General features: G+C 40.2%; 1 protein-coding gene across 7 annotated transcripts in view; it reads left to right on the forward strand.

Annotated features, from left to right (window-relative positions):
• The window catches only part of LOC310659997 (uncharacterized protein), a gene marked incomplete at its 5' end in the record, with an annotated part of 88,439 nt that overhangs the window by 57,044 nt on the left and 15,735 nt on the right, over positions 1 to 15,660 (forward strand). For 4 of the 7 annotated variants that reach the window (XM_083404327.1, XM_083404329.1, XM_083404330.1 and 1 more), the window contains 3 exons: positions 934 to 1,066; positions 2,070 to 2,161; positions 4,289 to 4,414. Of the gene's footprint in view, positions 1 to 933; positions 1,067 to 2,069; positions 2,162 to 4,288; positions 4,415 to 13,668; positions 13,823 to 15,660 lie in introns of all 7 variants that reach the window. The other 3 variants (XM_083404331.1, XM_083404332.1, XM_083404326.1) reach the window with 2 other exon arrangements.

Below are 15,660 nucleotides of genomic sequence, written 5' to 3' on the forward strand. Positions count from 1 at the left end.
TCCCTCCTCTATGTGACATCCTTTTATATATTTGAACATGGCTATCATGTCACCCCTTAACGTCCTCTTCTCCAGGCTAAACATGCCCAGCTCCCTGTGATAGCCATCTTCAAATATCTAAAGGGCTGTCACATGGAGGATGGAACAAACTTGTTTCCACCTGTTCCAGAGGCTAGGACCCAAACCAATGAATTCTAGTTACAAGAAAGGAGATTCCGACTAAACATCAGGAAGAACTTTCTAACAATAACAGTTGTTTGGCAGTGGAACAGACTCCCATGGGAGGTGGTGAACTCTCCTTCCTTGGAGGTTTTTAAGCAGAGGATGGATGGCCATCTGTCATGGATGCTTTAGCTGAGATTCCTGCATTGCAGGGGGTTGGACTAGATGGCCCTTGGGGTTACTTCAACTCTGCAAGTCTATGATTCTATGAACATTACAGTGGTACCACAGGTTACATACGCTTCAGGTTACAGAATCCGCTAACCCAGAAATAGTACCACGGGTTAAGAACTTTGCTTCAGGATGAGAACAGAAATCGTGCAGCGGTGGTGCAGCGGCAGCAGGAGGCCCCATTAGCTAAAGTGGTGCTTCAGGTTAAGAACAGTTTCAGGTTAAGAACAAACCTCCGGAACGAATTAAGTACTTAACCCAAGGTACCACTGTATTATTACATCGGAGCTACCCTGAGGTTTCGACAGCAGCACACTTCTCTTATATCAAATGCACATATTACGGATTTCTGCTCATCTTGGAAAAACACTGTAACTAGGGCATTTTCACACATGTCATAAAGAGCACTTTTGAGTCCCTTTCACATTGCTTATTTGTACCATGTGTGAATGTTGTTAATGTGTGAAAGAAAGCAGAAAATAGCCATTTTAAAATCAAATGTACATTCTGGTCACTGCAAGCTTTACATTTGCATTACAGATCAATTGAAACAAAAATCAATTTAAGCCTCATGTGTGAAAACATCCTTAAATAGCAATATGGCATTGTAAATACAAGCGGAATATTCGACAGCGACACATGAACTCAAGAGAAGAGAAAAGGAGCTTTATTAGCTATTCAGTTCTTAATTGTATATGACCCTTGTGACACAGAGAAGTGTGTCAGCTGTCATTTTCTGGCTGTGCCACTATGTGGATTTTAGCAGGGAAATGTGACCCCAAGAGTGTCCATAACAGGTTTGAAAGATGTTAATGATGGTTACTGTATGTGGACCGTTAAGCTGGTAATGGTAATATACCAAAAATGGCACAAGGTGGTGTCCACCATTCTCTGCTCACTAGCACAAAGGCTCTTACAGTACTGCGTAGGTGAGTTTTAATGTTGCTGAACAGAGGACCAGGTAACAATTGTGCTAGCCGATTTTTGGGGGCAACAGATTGCCCAATTTTGATCCACAATAAGGTGCAACCTTAAGTTCAGTTCATAAGAGATTTGGAACAAAACTTGGTCTGGTTCTTTGACATTCTGCTTCCAGCAACTAGTATCTTCCAGCTTCATTCCCCAGTCACTCTCTTAAGATGACACTTCTAGTTTTTTCAGTTTCTCAACATCTGGTGATTTTTAAAAATATATATAATAAAAAGTCTTGATGAAAACCCATCAGCATTTTGGTGCACATTTCTCTTAATTTACAGGTGGGACTTTTCCCCAATTTTGCCTAATAGACACATTTTTGCAAGCATTTTTTTAAACCAATATATTGAATTTTCGCCTGTTATTCTTACTAAACTATATATTTTTGTGTGTGTGCACATCTTCCCCTAATATTCGCATTTTTTTTAATACATCCTTTGGGTAGGAGAAATGAATTGCAAAATTCGAATTCAGTTCGTGTATGTGCAGAAGGCCAAATTAGGCAGGTTTGCCTTAAAATATGAATCGAACAAAATTTCTCTCCATCCCTAATATGAATGCAATACGGATTACTTCCCCGAGCTATTTTGATGTCTGAAATCAGACCCAAATTGTTCTCCCTCACTGTTGAGGACCACCACTTTTCAAAGGACTTGACCCATTCAGACACCATTCTCTGCTTTCCTCTATTCTTTCCTCAGCTCCACCCTGCCTGGGCAGGATCACCTGAAGTGTATTGCCTCCTCTGCTTCACGGCAAAGCCAGCTCCGGCAAAAAATGAATCTTCAAAAGAGTAAGAACATCTTTTGCATAATGTACCCCTGTCCACTGGTCTATGAATTCGTTTTGGACGGAGATTTGATTGCCACCCCAAACAATGACATTTAGATGGCAACCTAAAAATGTTTTTATTTCTCTAGGCTTTTGGTGGTTTGCCACATCTTGCAAAAGAAATGGCCTACGGTCAACTGTATCGTTGTTGATTCATTGATGACTCCTAATTACTGACTTAAATACATTTCTTTCATTTTAAACATTGTTCTTAGACTCCCTGAGCTCCAGTGGGAAGAGCAGGGTGATAAGTACAGTAAATAAATAAGTATATAATGAACAAACTTTAAAAATTCCACAGTAACTGGAGATCCTTGTAGAGCCTGAAGACACATGTGGCAAAGACCATGGAAAGAGCAAAGGTTTCCCCCCTTTGGAGGAACGTTTTATCCCCAACTTCCTTCCAAACCTGCACACTTGCTAAGTAAAAGGTTGTCAGCTAGCTGAAAATAAAGAACACCTTCCCCTTTATTGTGGGCAGGCAATGTTTTAATTGCATTTGCATTGATGAAAGTGCTGAGAGGATTCCCTGTCACACACAAACGTAAAGAGAATGATGCTTCATTCCCAGCAATTTGTGGCTTCAGTGTTCTTGTTATCCTCATAGCACACTCTTGTGTACTAAAGCATAGCCGGTCTTGAAACATTTGTGTCATTTTACACCATTAAACCTTCAAAACACACTCATTCGGAGTTGCATAGCGACACTCCTCATCAAAGAAAAGACTTTTTCAACCCAGTGAATTGTAACTATTCTACTGAATATATTTACGTGGAAAAAATAAAATAAAATCCTATATGAATTTTTAAATGTCCACTTATTCAATTATTTCCATATATCAAGGGCAGGCTCCTACATTTCAGAAAGCACAATGTACAATGTATTTTTCCCCCCTCTTAGAGATTTATTCTCTTAAAATCAGCCTCATTTATTGCAAATTCTCTCACATGCCTGGCTGGAAAAGCATATCTGCAGTGTGATGCATCTATATGTCTTTCTATACAGTCATTAGGCTGAAAAACATTTTAGAAGGTATGTGAAAATCCTGCATAAATGGTATCTATTTTCTGCCTATCAGATGCTTCTCAGTAAAATTACACTGCAATTCAAAACTCAAATTTATATTAGACATCAAAACTCAACCCGTGAAGCCTTTGCTTCTACTTGTGAGCAATTACTTATACCATTACACCAGGCTTCCTCAACCTCGGCCCTCCAGATGCTTTGAGACTACAATTCCCATCATCCCTGACAACTGGTCCTGCTAGCTAGGGATCATGGGAGTTGTAGGCCAAAAACATCTGGAGGGCCGAGGTTGAGGAAGCCTGCAATATACCAACTCCATCAAAGTGAGCTGATGCTTCACCATGTTTTTTGCCCTTTGCTAAGAGCTGCCCTGTATGACCAGTGAATGACCAAGTTGCATGATGATGTCACACTGAAGCTCTTTCTTTCATTGACAGCTAGAGCCTCCACATCACAAAAGGCACAAAATGTAGAGCTGATATTCACACATCCTTGTGTGATGTCTCAGCTGATATCTCAGCCTACAGAAGCTTGTAGCTCCATTAAGTATTGTGTTTGAGGTTCCCTTTACCTTTGAGGTGATAAAGCCTTATCTGTGGTAATTGATCGGTGATGTATCCCGATTTGTATACACTAATTATGCGGGGCATTATACAGCATCACTTGTTTAGTGAGCTTTTCTTCTGATTTGTTTGCCAGGAGGTTATACAACTGCCTTAAGCAGTTGTTACTACCCCACACTTTCTGGTGCCTTTTGCCCATCACTTTCTTTACTGCAAAAAATCCATTGGTGAGCTGTGCAAGAGTTCCAAATCCATTTTCACTGTGCGCTTTCCATTTGCTGGTTTGCCGCCGAATCCCATCTGCAAAATAACAACAGTCTGGAAACAGCCTGGGTCTTATTTTTTACACATAGTTTGGAAAACTTCAGAAGGTTCTAGAAAATTAAGAAACAGGAGCTTGGAACTTTAATAAAAAATAAAGCTGGTAAGAACACATGGTAAAAGCAGTCAGTCTGATACAGCCATTGATACTAAAAGGAGTTTTCCTTTCTTTTCCCAGGCAACGAGGAGAGCAACTTGAATGGCGTTTCATGTTCATCATAACAACCACAATAATTAAAAATTGATGCTGCAACACACATTGGAATGTGGAAAACAAACAGGGGCCAGAATCAGCTGACCTAAGGTATGAAATATTCAATTAAAAAACCAAACAAAGGGGGTGGGAAGGGGAAGGGGAAGCACAGTGCCTGGTGTGTAAAGAAAGGCTGCCGGAGGCCAAGATCTTGGGATAGCAAAGCCAATAAGATATTAAAACCACCCCATATTACTTTGTTTTCTATCTGCTGAACAAATAAATGTTGAAAATATGTTTATCTGTTCTGTTTTAGCAGTGAAAACAGTTTCCAGAATGTATATATTAAGAGAGGATGTATAGTTATTTCACAGAACTCAAGGGCAGGCAAATGTGACTGGTGTGGGGGGAGGGAGGAGGAGAGATGGGGGACAGATACTTGAGCAGAAACAGGCTTTAGTAACAGGGGGTCTTGCCTGGGCCATGGCATACCATGTCCCACATGCTGATTACTTGAACAGACCCACTGCCAAGAAAAATTTTCCTTGGACTGGAGCGTTTTTTAGGATGTGCTTGCCTCGCCTTGCCAACACAGCAGTTTCTTCCTCACACAAACAATTCTGCTTTTGCTAGTTGGGATATAAACAGAAAGGATGCCGGGTTAATTATTTGTATAAAGGCAAAGATAGCTGGAATCTGGAAATTGTATAAGGACTGAGATGGCTCTTCTCTGGTGCATCTGTGCGAGCGATCATGGTTGCATCAGCGACGTCCAAAGCTTACAAGCCACAAAACATTCCCATCTGCCATCTGCCAACAATCAGATTAAAACCAGAACAAGCCAAGAACCGGAGAGCCAAGCCTTGCACACGTGTGTGCAAGCCGAAGAGGAAATCCCAACCTTTGCACCATTTAGAGATCACCAGAAAGTCAGAAAGCCTTTATTCCAAATAGCACCAGACCCTTCACGAATAGCCTTGCACCATCAATCTGTATATGGAATTTCAAGATGTTTAGCTGAAATGACTTTAATTTAAAGAAAGGTGTACTGCCTAAGGTGACCATGATCTCAACCTGCATGCCTGTTTTGTTTGCTTATTTATTTTATACACCACAAATCAAGAAAAACCAATCAGAGTGGTGTATGTAATAAAACCAGTGTGTCATCATGAAATTGGATTTTTATGTATTTATTTATTTCTGCTTCTTACCTCCCTGCACAACAGGGTCCTAGTGTGGGTTGCAATGCTAACATATTACAATCTTAAAATAAAATAAAAATAAAAAAGAGTTATAGCCATAAAAGAAGTCTAAAAACAATTAAAAACAATTCCATATATAAAATAATACAAACATTTAAAAACAATTTCACTTACAAAGGCAGTTAAAAATAGTTCCAGTTTAAAACTCTTTCTGATTTAAAGCCATGAAAATCAGAGAAACGTAAGAACTGGGTCATAATAATAAATCATCACACTTCCTCTGTTTATATAGCAGCAGTAATGTATTGTCTAGTCAGAAAGAGGAAAGTGGCATGCATGTACTTCCTAGTCGAAGGGTGTGCTGGCTCTCCAGGGACCTGTTCTCCAGAGGTTTGGCTGAGGGATTTGGGACTGGGAAGCAGCCTTAAAAACATGCCAATTGTACCTTTTTTAAAAAGTGCTTATTTGATTTGATTTTTACAGCTTTTAAAAAAATATTAATTTTCTGTAAGCCACCTTGAGCGTTACATAATGGAAAGGCAGGACAGAATGTCTGTATTCTTGTCTGCACTCTCCCACTTTAATCTTGTAGAAGGGTTATGATAATCAGGAGCCATAGAAAGAGGAGCAAAATGGTGCAGATGAATTATTGCCAATGCGCAAATTGTTCCTTTAAAGCAGCCTTTCCCAACCCTGGGACCCCAGGTAATGCTGGACTATGTCTCCCATCAGCCTCAGCCAGCGTGGGCCGATTTGTCAAGGATGATGGGAATTGAAGTCTAATGAACTGGGAAATAAAAACAAACATAAGTCATTGCTAAACAAATCTGAGGGGGCAATCCTCCGGGTATAGGGCAGTATATAAATTCAATAAATAATAATAATTGTGCAATGAGTACTGGACAAACTCAGTAGCTACACAATGTAGAGCAATGGTTGGAAGATGAAAAATGGAATTGTGAGGTGGTGGAGGGAAAACAAGTATTGCTTGGAGGTAGGATTCCCATATTCAAAAAGTGAAAATTCAGGCAAGTTGTTGAACTTTTATTTTTAAATTTTTTTTGGGTGGTGGCGGGGGGCGGCTTTTTTGTTGTTGCAAAGTCTCCAAAGAAAACGAAGTTTTTAACCTATTTTTAAATGAAAATCGCCAAAAAACAACACTTCCAATATGGGCTGCCAAAGACCCCGGGTTTCCCCGGACATTTCAGATGCTTTTAGGAACAAGGATGCACTGCAATATTTTGTTGCAGTTCTCACTTGCCCTGTTCTTACTATAAAAATCCTGGTAATCTAGTGACTTAATAAAAACACATTTACTGTAGTACAGTTAGGAAAAAAATCCATGTCAAATGAAGCTTATTTCAAAAGGCAAAACAAATACCTGTAAATAAATCAGTTGGTAATGCTGATATTAACAAAGCACATGTTATTGAACTTTAATCATCCTGGTTTGGATCCTATAGCTGCTTTTGGAATATATCTCATTTTAATAAGATGAAATATGTACAAATCCTTTGCCTGTGCAAAGGCCCCTCTTGCCTCTCCCCACAGTGTGAAACAATTAAACCGGAAGTCTTTAATTAACTACAATTTCCCAATTTATTTGAACCAAGGTTACCAGGTTCAAAGCAAGCCAGGCTTTTAAACCATGGTTTGAAGTAGATTTAAGATCTTGGTTTGTTAGGGTTGCCATATTTCAAAAAGTAAAAACCAGGACACCCCAAAATTGTTGAGCTTTTTAAAGGAAAAACCGAAACTTGTTGAGACAAAGCGTTACCTTTCAGAACTTTCCCCAGGACACAAATTCCGCCTTTGACATTCCAGTAATATGGCAGCCCTAGGTTTGTTCTTATTAAGACATGATTGCTTGAACCAGGCCTGTATATGACGCCTTTAGATTTATGCATTTACCTTCAGAAATGTGCTTGCTATAATCTTCAGGTTGTTTGTTTACATGGTCCTGAGGCTGTGATCCAGATTTGTTAGCTTGAATCAACAACTTCATTTGGAGGTGGCTTATATAAGCAGGGGATACACGAATGATTTCGCCCCTGTTCCTACTTGCTTCTGTTCTGGAGTTTGCTTCCTGCGAATTGTGAGTAAGAATGTAGTGCAGAAGTTATTCTTAGGGAAAACATTGGATCTGCTGGAAATAAAGAGGGGTTATCAGTAATAGCCTGGAAGCTCTCCCCTGTATACATCCAAAGGACTGAGCTATAAGCATAGCACACCATCTTGATGCATTGGTCCACTTCCGATGTAATGCTGAACCATGGCTTAGGGCTACATGAGCAAACCTCAGCCATGTGCTTCCTCCCACTCTGTCCTGTCACAGGGCAAAATGAAAAAATGGTATCAAGCAATGGGCAGACGTAGTAGTAAATTTGTGGTCTCTCTGCTGGACCACTCCTCAGGCTCCTGTTGCTGCCCATATGATGCTACTCCTGGGTTCTCCTACTCCACCCTGCCTCATTCTTAAAGCGAGATGAGCGAGGGCCAAAAATTCTAGTCACTGTGGCAAAGTAGTGGTGGTACAGGCAGTCTCCTGGCCACCTTGCCCAGGAGATCTCACTCTGATGGAGGACCCGTATGGCCTTTTTTCAGGCTGTGTACACATTTCCTCTGGGTCCAGTGCACTCATACCACTGATGTCTGAAGCCATGTACACCTGATGTTAGAAGACACCCCCCCCCCAAAGTTACATTTTCCAGAACTGTTTACAAATTCACAGGGAACTTTGGGAACTGTAAGGGGACTAGAGGTCTTCCAACAATTCTCAGTTCCTTTAACAAACTACAGCTTCCTGAATACTTTGGGCAAAGCCTTGACTGTTTTAAGTGGTATCACAGTGCTTCAAATTTATGTATGAATGTGGCCATGGATTCTTTTCATGTCTTTTAGGATGAGAAACTATACCAAAGTTCTTATTTAAAAAAAGGGAGAGGGTGGCAGAACATGTGTTTTCCATGCAGAAGGCCTCAAGTTCAATCCTTGGCATTGCCAGCTATGTTTGGGGCAGATGGTGGGGGGACGATGACACATTTTTGCCTTTCCTTCCCTTGGCCTGGCCCTCACATCCTCTCCAGCAGTGATGTGGGGCGGTGGAGGAGGAATTGGTTGGCACAATTCACCTCCCCCCCTCAAATGCCCCATCTAGAAATGTGGTTGCCCATCTCTACAAGGACAGCTGGCTACATGGCTGGTTAGGAAGAATCCCTTTCTGAAACCGCAGATAAATGCTGCCAGTCAATGGGGATAATACAGTGGTACCTCGGGTTAAGTACTTAATTCGTTCTGGAGGTCTGTTCTTAACCTGAAGCACCACTTTAGCTAATGGGGCCTCCTGCTGCTGCTGTGCCACCGGAGCACAATTTCTGTTCTCATCCTGAAGCAAAGTTCTTAACCTGAAGCACTATTTCTGGGTTAGCGGAGTCTGTAACCTGAAGCATATGTAACCTGAAGCGTATGTAACCTGAGGTACCACTGTACTGAGCTAGATAGATTAGTAGTTTGACTCAATATAGGGCAGTTTTCCACGTTCAATTAAACTGTATGCTGTTTACAAGGGAAGAGTGACTCCAAAATTAACATAATTAATTATGTTCATTGTAAACAATTGAAACAGACAGAAACCAAAGTTCAACCATATATTTTATGTAAGGAAATCATTTGAATTTTAATAGTCTACCATATATTGCAGCTGCTTAAATGTATCAGTGCCGGTATTGAAGAAAGGGCAAAGGAATATTATCAATCAGCACAGCTGTTAGCTTTAAAGTATTGATAATATATATTTGATTTAATATTGTGGTTGATAAACAGCACTTCCTTATCATCGCATATAGTAAAGGGGCAGCTTTTAGCACGTTGGGCTGAATCCAAACATATGGGGTGGTATTCAACAAAGTTTTACTAACCGGTTGAAAGTAATAGACCTAACTTTGTCATGCTCATTAATTTCAATGGGTATACTCAGAGTAAAATTTACCACCTATAGACATCAGGATGTTGCCTTCTTCTCCTTCACTCTGCAGCCCTCAAAATCTGTTCTGGAGAGTTGGGTGACCCACTAAAGCAGATTTTTGGGGTACACAGGGGCTCTAAGAGGGAGGGAAAGTGAAATCCTGCTGCCTGAGTGGTGCTCCATTTGCTCAATGTTGGATTCTCCCTTTACCTACCAGGCAATCATATTTTTCATTTTTATATAAATCAAAAAGTATTTATTGAGAGCATCTCCTTTCAAGCTGATAAAAAGAATATAATGGGGGAAAGTCAGTTTTCTTGGGCACATGTCTCATATGAATGTATTTTATACTTGGGTCAAATCTTGAAAATGGGCCAACCTTCTGATTAGTAGTTGGAGCAATGTCAGAAGGTTTTCCTAGAATAACTTTTGTAACCAAAGTTTGCAGCGTAATAAGAATACCTCCTTACCTTAACTGTCAAGAAATGTGGGTTTACCTTTAATCATCCTTGCACTTAGGGTCTGCAGAAATGAGAGCAAAATCCAGCTTTCTCCTTGTGGAAGGGGATTCATATATGGTTGGTGTTCTTTTGGAGTAATAAGACTTTGCAACCAAACAGTGGAAGATATATGTCAGATGGCTCTCCAATAACATTAAGGCTGCTGATATATGGGATATTGAAGGCAGATTAAGTTGTTAATGTATATTAGTATATTCTTAATTTCCTTTTAATTGAAAAAGACATATTGACTTTAATTAGAACCATTTCACAGGAACTGTCAATTAGCACATGTCAAACTAGTTAATTCAGAACAGAATTCTTTTAATTAGGGTCTGCTTTCCTTTAACTGTGGGGCCAATGAAATCAGCCTTTCCCTATCAAGATTTTAAATGTCTCTAAGACATACAATACAAGTGTAGTCTCTTATCTATTATTAGAAGCCCATATGGACAACATTAAAATGATGATGCTGGCATTGTTCATAAAGCATAAATTGAAGCTTCCATTATAACTGGGCTTCCCCCTCCTTTTTTTTCCTTTTTGGAGCAGGGGAGAAAGAATAAAATAAAGTCAGAAGGCTTTAAACAAAGACTATTCCAAATATAAGGCTCTATCTTACTATGGAAATGCATGACTGTGTGTGATAGAAGATGTTCACGTTCATATTTATACTGACTATGTCTGCTCATATAAATGAGTTCAAACAGCCTAAGGCATGTGAAATTGCCCAAGCAGCGAAGCAGTAAATTGAACCCCAATCAAGTAGAGAAACACACCCAGCACCTTCTTTTGGGAAGATGCACACATATCCACAATAACTGCATTATATTCATTTATTTCCAGGATATATATGCTACCTCTCAGGTCATGTTCTCCAAGGGTGACTCTCCTACATGATTTAAAACATTATATAAAGGTAAAGGGACCCCTGACCATTAGGTCCAGTCGTGACCAACTCTGGGGTTGCGTTGCTCATCTCGCTCTATAGGCCAAGGGAGCCGGCATACAACTTCTGGGTCATGTGGCCAGCATGACTAAGCCGCTTCTGGCGAACCAGAGCAGCGCACGCAAATGCCATTTACCTTCCTGCCAGAGCGGTACCTATTTATCTACTTGCACTTTGACGTGCTTTCGAACTGCTAGGTTGGCAGGAGCAGGGACCGATCAACGGGAGCTCACCCCATTGCGGGGATTCGAACCGCCAACCTTCTGACTGGCAAGCCCAAGAGGCTCAGTGGTTTAACGCACAGCGCCACCCACTAAAACAGCTGTCTGAAATAGTTTCTAGCAGGGGTAGCCAATGTGCTGCCCTCCAGATGTTGGTGACTACAGCTTTCACCATTCATGACCTTTGGCCATGCTGGCAGGAGCTGAGGGGAGCTATAGTCCAAAACAGTGTTATTTTTCTAGAAAAAGAGGCACCCACCTGAGCTCACCACGAGTGCCTCCCTCTTTCTCGTATAATGGCAATGGCGCTCACCTGACAGGTTATGGAATTAAGCTCTGGCTAAAACAAAACCCTGGTCCAAAACATCTGGAGGGCACTGTGGGCTAGATTCAGGTAACTGGTGTCACTAGCAGAAACCCACACAATGTCTTCCATTAATGCAATGAGGTTTTTCCCAACTCATCCCCCTGCACTCTTGCCTGTATATGAGAGAGAGAGAGAGAGAGACAGACAGACAGACAGACAGACAGACAACCCCCAACATCCCCGAAAGGCAGCACTTTGTCCCTGGATCGAAGGCAAGTCAATCAACTTTGGTTTTACTTTTTGAAATATGGCAACCCTACCAGAACCGTACATGTGGGGAGAAGAGGGAAGATTGTTCTAATGGACAAACAGAAATGCTTGCACTGGTGGAGTGCTACATGGAATTCCTCCCAAATTTGGGAGGGACTTCCACAAGCAGAGAGACACCACCAAAAAAAAGGACTTGTGCCCATCTATCTAATTGATCTTGCTGGCAGGCCTGTGAACAGAGCCTAAGGCCTGGGCAGGTTCCTGTAGTTGCAGGTGGTCCTTCAAATAACCGGTCCCAAACCAGATTGCATGCAGAAGTTTAACAACTATTGCTGTTATGCAGAAGGGAAATCCTTATAAAACGATGCCGTGTTCCTTTGAAACCTGGGGGTTTATGCATATGTAACTGAAGACGGTGTTGCAGGGAAGTAGGTATAGGATTACAGCTTCAGTCTTTCCCATTGAAATGAATGGAAGTTAAAAATCCCAAACTTTGACATTGTTCTCAAAATAAAATAACAAAAAATGCAGAAAGAATTAACAAGAAATCCACACTTAGTTTTATCAAATGAAGCTTAGTTTTAATGTTTTCCTGACCTATATCAACTAAGGATTAGAGAGATTAGAGAGAGGAATACTTATTAGCTGAACTGTGGATTCCAAAGAGGATTACCTTGTAAGATATTGTATGTATCTTGGTACATTGTTTAACATATTATGGGACCGATTAACTGAACAATAACACCAGTATCATTTACCAAGAAAGAGTCTATGATAATATCCAAGTCTTTTGTACGCATGTTTGAGTGCTTAACATTTATGGACTATGAATCATTCTTTACTAAGTCAGTAACTGGGGTATTCACAATGTAAAAAGTCTAAATGAACCATTGATCAGGTTGCTAAGCATGTTGCATTTTTTCAAGTGACCAAGCATTTTGGTATAGAATTGACTTTTATGTAATAGTTGCTGTGAAGTACAATTACTGATTTCCTCAAAATACAAGTTTACATGACGTGATTGAACTTTTGCTTAGTAGACTTTTAAAGTGCATAAAATGAATTCTACTGAAGCAAGAAATTTCAAGAGATCACTTCTACTTAATATTGCTATGTGTTGCTTTCTGTTCTGTATGAGGGATGACACAACACACATTCCCACCCTAAGTATGTTTACATCGCATCCATCTAAACACAGTGAGACATTTTCAGGTAAATATGCTTAGGACTGCTGCCATAACTGCATTAACAGCCACTCATAAGTAACCCTTATTGAGTTAAATGGGGCTTACTTCTAGGTAAGGGAAGTGAACAGAAGGGAGTACGCCCCATGGAACTTAGAAGGATTTATTCCTAACATGTTTAGGATTTTAGTGGATTGTTTTCCATATCACTTTTACATTTTATAATGAAGCGTCATAAACCTTTACTTAGAATCTTAAATGCTTTAAGATAAATTAAAATGTTTCTATAAGCAGATCTAACATGCTGAATTGCATGATTCAATATCTCTTATGCCTTAGCTGTAATCCTTAAATATGCAACGTTTCTTTAACCATATTAGTGATTTTAAAAAGTAACTAACAAATCTCCATGATTGTTTTGTGAAATGCGGAGAAGAACCATTCCCACCCCCCACAGACACTTATTCCAGGGTGCTGCAAAAGTAAACTCCACTTTGAATTAAGCACCAGGTACCTGAGATCAATTTCAATCTAGCACTCAGAACACAGAGGCAGCAGTTGTTGGGTAAACTTTGGTCCGCTAAAACTTTGTGCAGATGTACCCAGCCCAACATTTTAATAATAAAGTTTTCATACAGCACTGTCCTGAAGTGTTTGGAGTTTCACAAACATTAATTTAGCTATCCTTCCAACAACTTAGACATGTACCTTTTATTCCTATGTTAGATGTGTACTGGGAGTTGACAAATATGGCTTGTCTTAATAAAGGTGTACCTAGGCTCCCTTGCGTCCCTCGCAAGCAGCTGTATCAGCACTCCCCATCCACTGTGCCCTTGAAAAGGAGATGTATTTCCTTCCCTGTCCCTTCGCCTGGCTGCCCAGAACAGCAGAGGAGCAGTTCAGGGAGTGCGCAGATGGACAGGTGGGTTCCTAGTCGCTCTGAGCCAAAGTGGAGAGGTGTGATTTTTGTGCCCCCACAGGCCTGCCCCCTTGGCAGGGGGCCAACCCAATCAACCCGTAGGTATGCCTTTGCTTGCCTGTGACCAGCCAGAAAGCTTATTGAAGAGATGAGATTTGAATCAGGGCCACCACAGCTCATTTTCTTAACCAGTTTAGCTCCCAGTTGTCTTGTGTTCCCTGAATCCCTAAGGTAAATGCAAGCTAATTCCACACCTTTGCACATATTTGCAAATATGTACTTTTATGTAATTGTTATGAGTACATGGTCAATCTAGCAACTCCTATTTATCATATTGATTAAGCGAACACATGCTGTCTCAATAACAGGGCTAGAATGCATTTGTCTCATTGAACGTTTCCATGTATTCATAACTAAGTAGCCACTGCCATTTACATTTGTACACACCTCTAATGACTGCGCAATGAGCTCTGATTACAATAAAATTTGAGATGCACTGATAGCTCAATGTCTTTACAAAGCTTCAATTGCACTTGAACTGGAGCACAATTTTCACAATTATCTGCGCCACATCTTCCCTCTCCTTTGGGCTCCTTGATCTTCTCTACCAATTCTAACTTTTCTGCCAACTTTGGTTCATGAAAAGTTGACCCTCGAGGCATAACCATTTGAAAAATTGTGTTGAAATGCTACAAGATGCAATGGATTTCACCCCCATATGATATCAGTTTCCTGAAGAGGCTCTTAATAAAAATTGCATTTTTGCTAAGTGATTGGTCACATGAATCATGTACTGGCCGTGTATTGTTCATGAATCAAATTGAGAGCCATTTAAAAATGACTAGGCATTAGGGAAACCTAATAGCTTTTTAACAGATTATTTAAATGACTGGAGTGATGATTTCCAATCATTTTTATCCAAACAGCAGAGCTGCAGAAAGCTGGGGTGGAATTCTCTTCAGAGAGGAAGTAACTTCCCCATTAAATTCCTTTGTTGCTGGATTTAAAGTTTTGCAGAGAAAAAAGAAGGAATTTCTCAGATATATATTCCTATTTTGGCACCTGGAGCTTAGAAGTGTAATAGTTTGACCAAACCCAGATGAAAGAAATGGTGGCTTGAGGGATTCATTCCACTCTGAATCATAGCCAATAAAGCAGAAAAGTACTTTCTGAACCAGGACTTCATGCAGATTGTCCAGTTCAGAGACAGGTTTTTAAGACACCTCTGGCCTAACAATCTGATATGTTGCCATGCATTTTGAGAGTGGTTTGACAGCATTCCAGCAACATATGTAGCTTTAATGGGAATTCTTTCATGCTGATCAGTAACTCTTCTAACACTTTGATTTATGGTATGTCAGTACTGCAAATACAGATGTTTGCATTGCACAATGATGGTTATACTCGTGGACAATTCCTTGAATTTTTGCTCATATTAATTCCAATCCAATTTTGTTAATGATTACCTGATCTTTAATTACTCCCTTAATGTTCAGTGTGTTTTAGAATTAATATTGATAACTTGCATCCCAGTCCTATGCATAATTAGTGGAAATAGGTTTCCTAAGCTCAGCGGGAATACTGCCAAGGAAGTTTATATGGTAGTGCAACCAACATCTAACCATTTCCAAGAGTAGTTGTAGGAAGCATGACATTATGTGACCAAATAGACAATAAACTGCAAGACTTGACTACCTTATCCAAATCGTACTTTGTAAAGCTGGATCTTCCTTTCATTCTCGGATCAAGAAATCCACTGGACAGTGCTCTTGGAGCAGGCTGATCATGTAAATATGATTTGGATATATGTGTGCAAATCTGTTTCTTGTCCCTAGCAAATA

The sequence above is a fragment of the Podarcis tiliguerta genome, assembly GCF_965153285.1.
Source record: "Podarcis tiliguerta genome assembly, chromosome: 11".
NCBI lineage: Eukaryota > Metazoa > Chordata > Lepidosauria > Squamata > Lacertidae > Podarcis > Podarcis tiliguerta.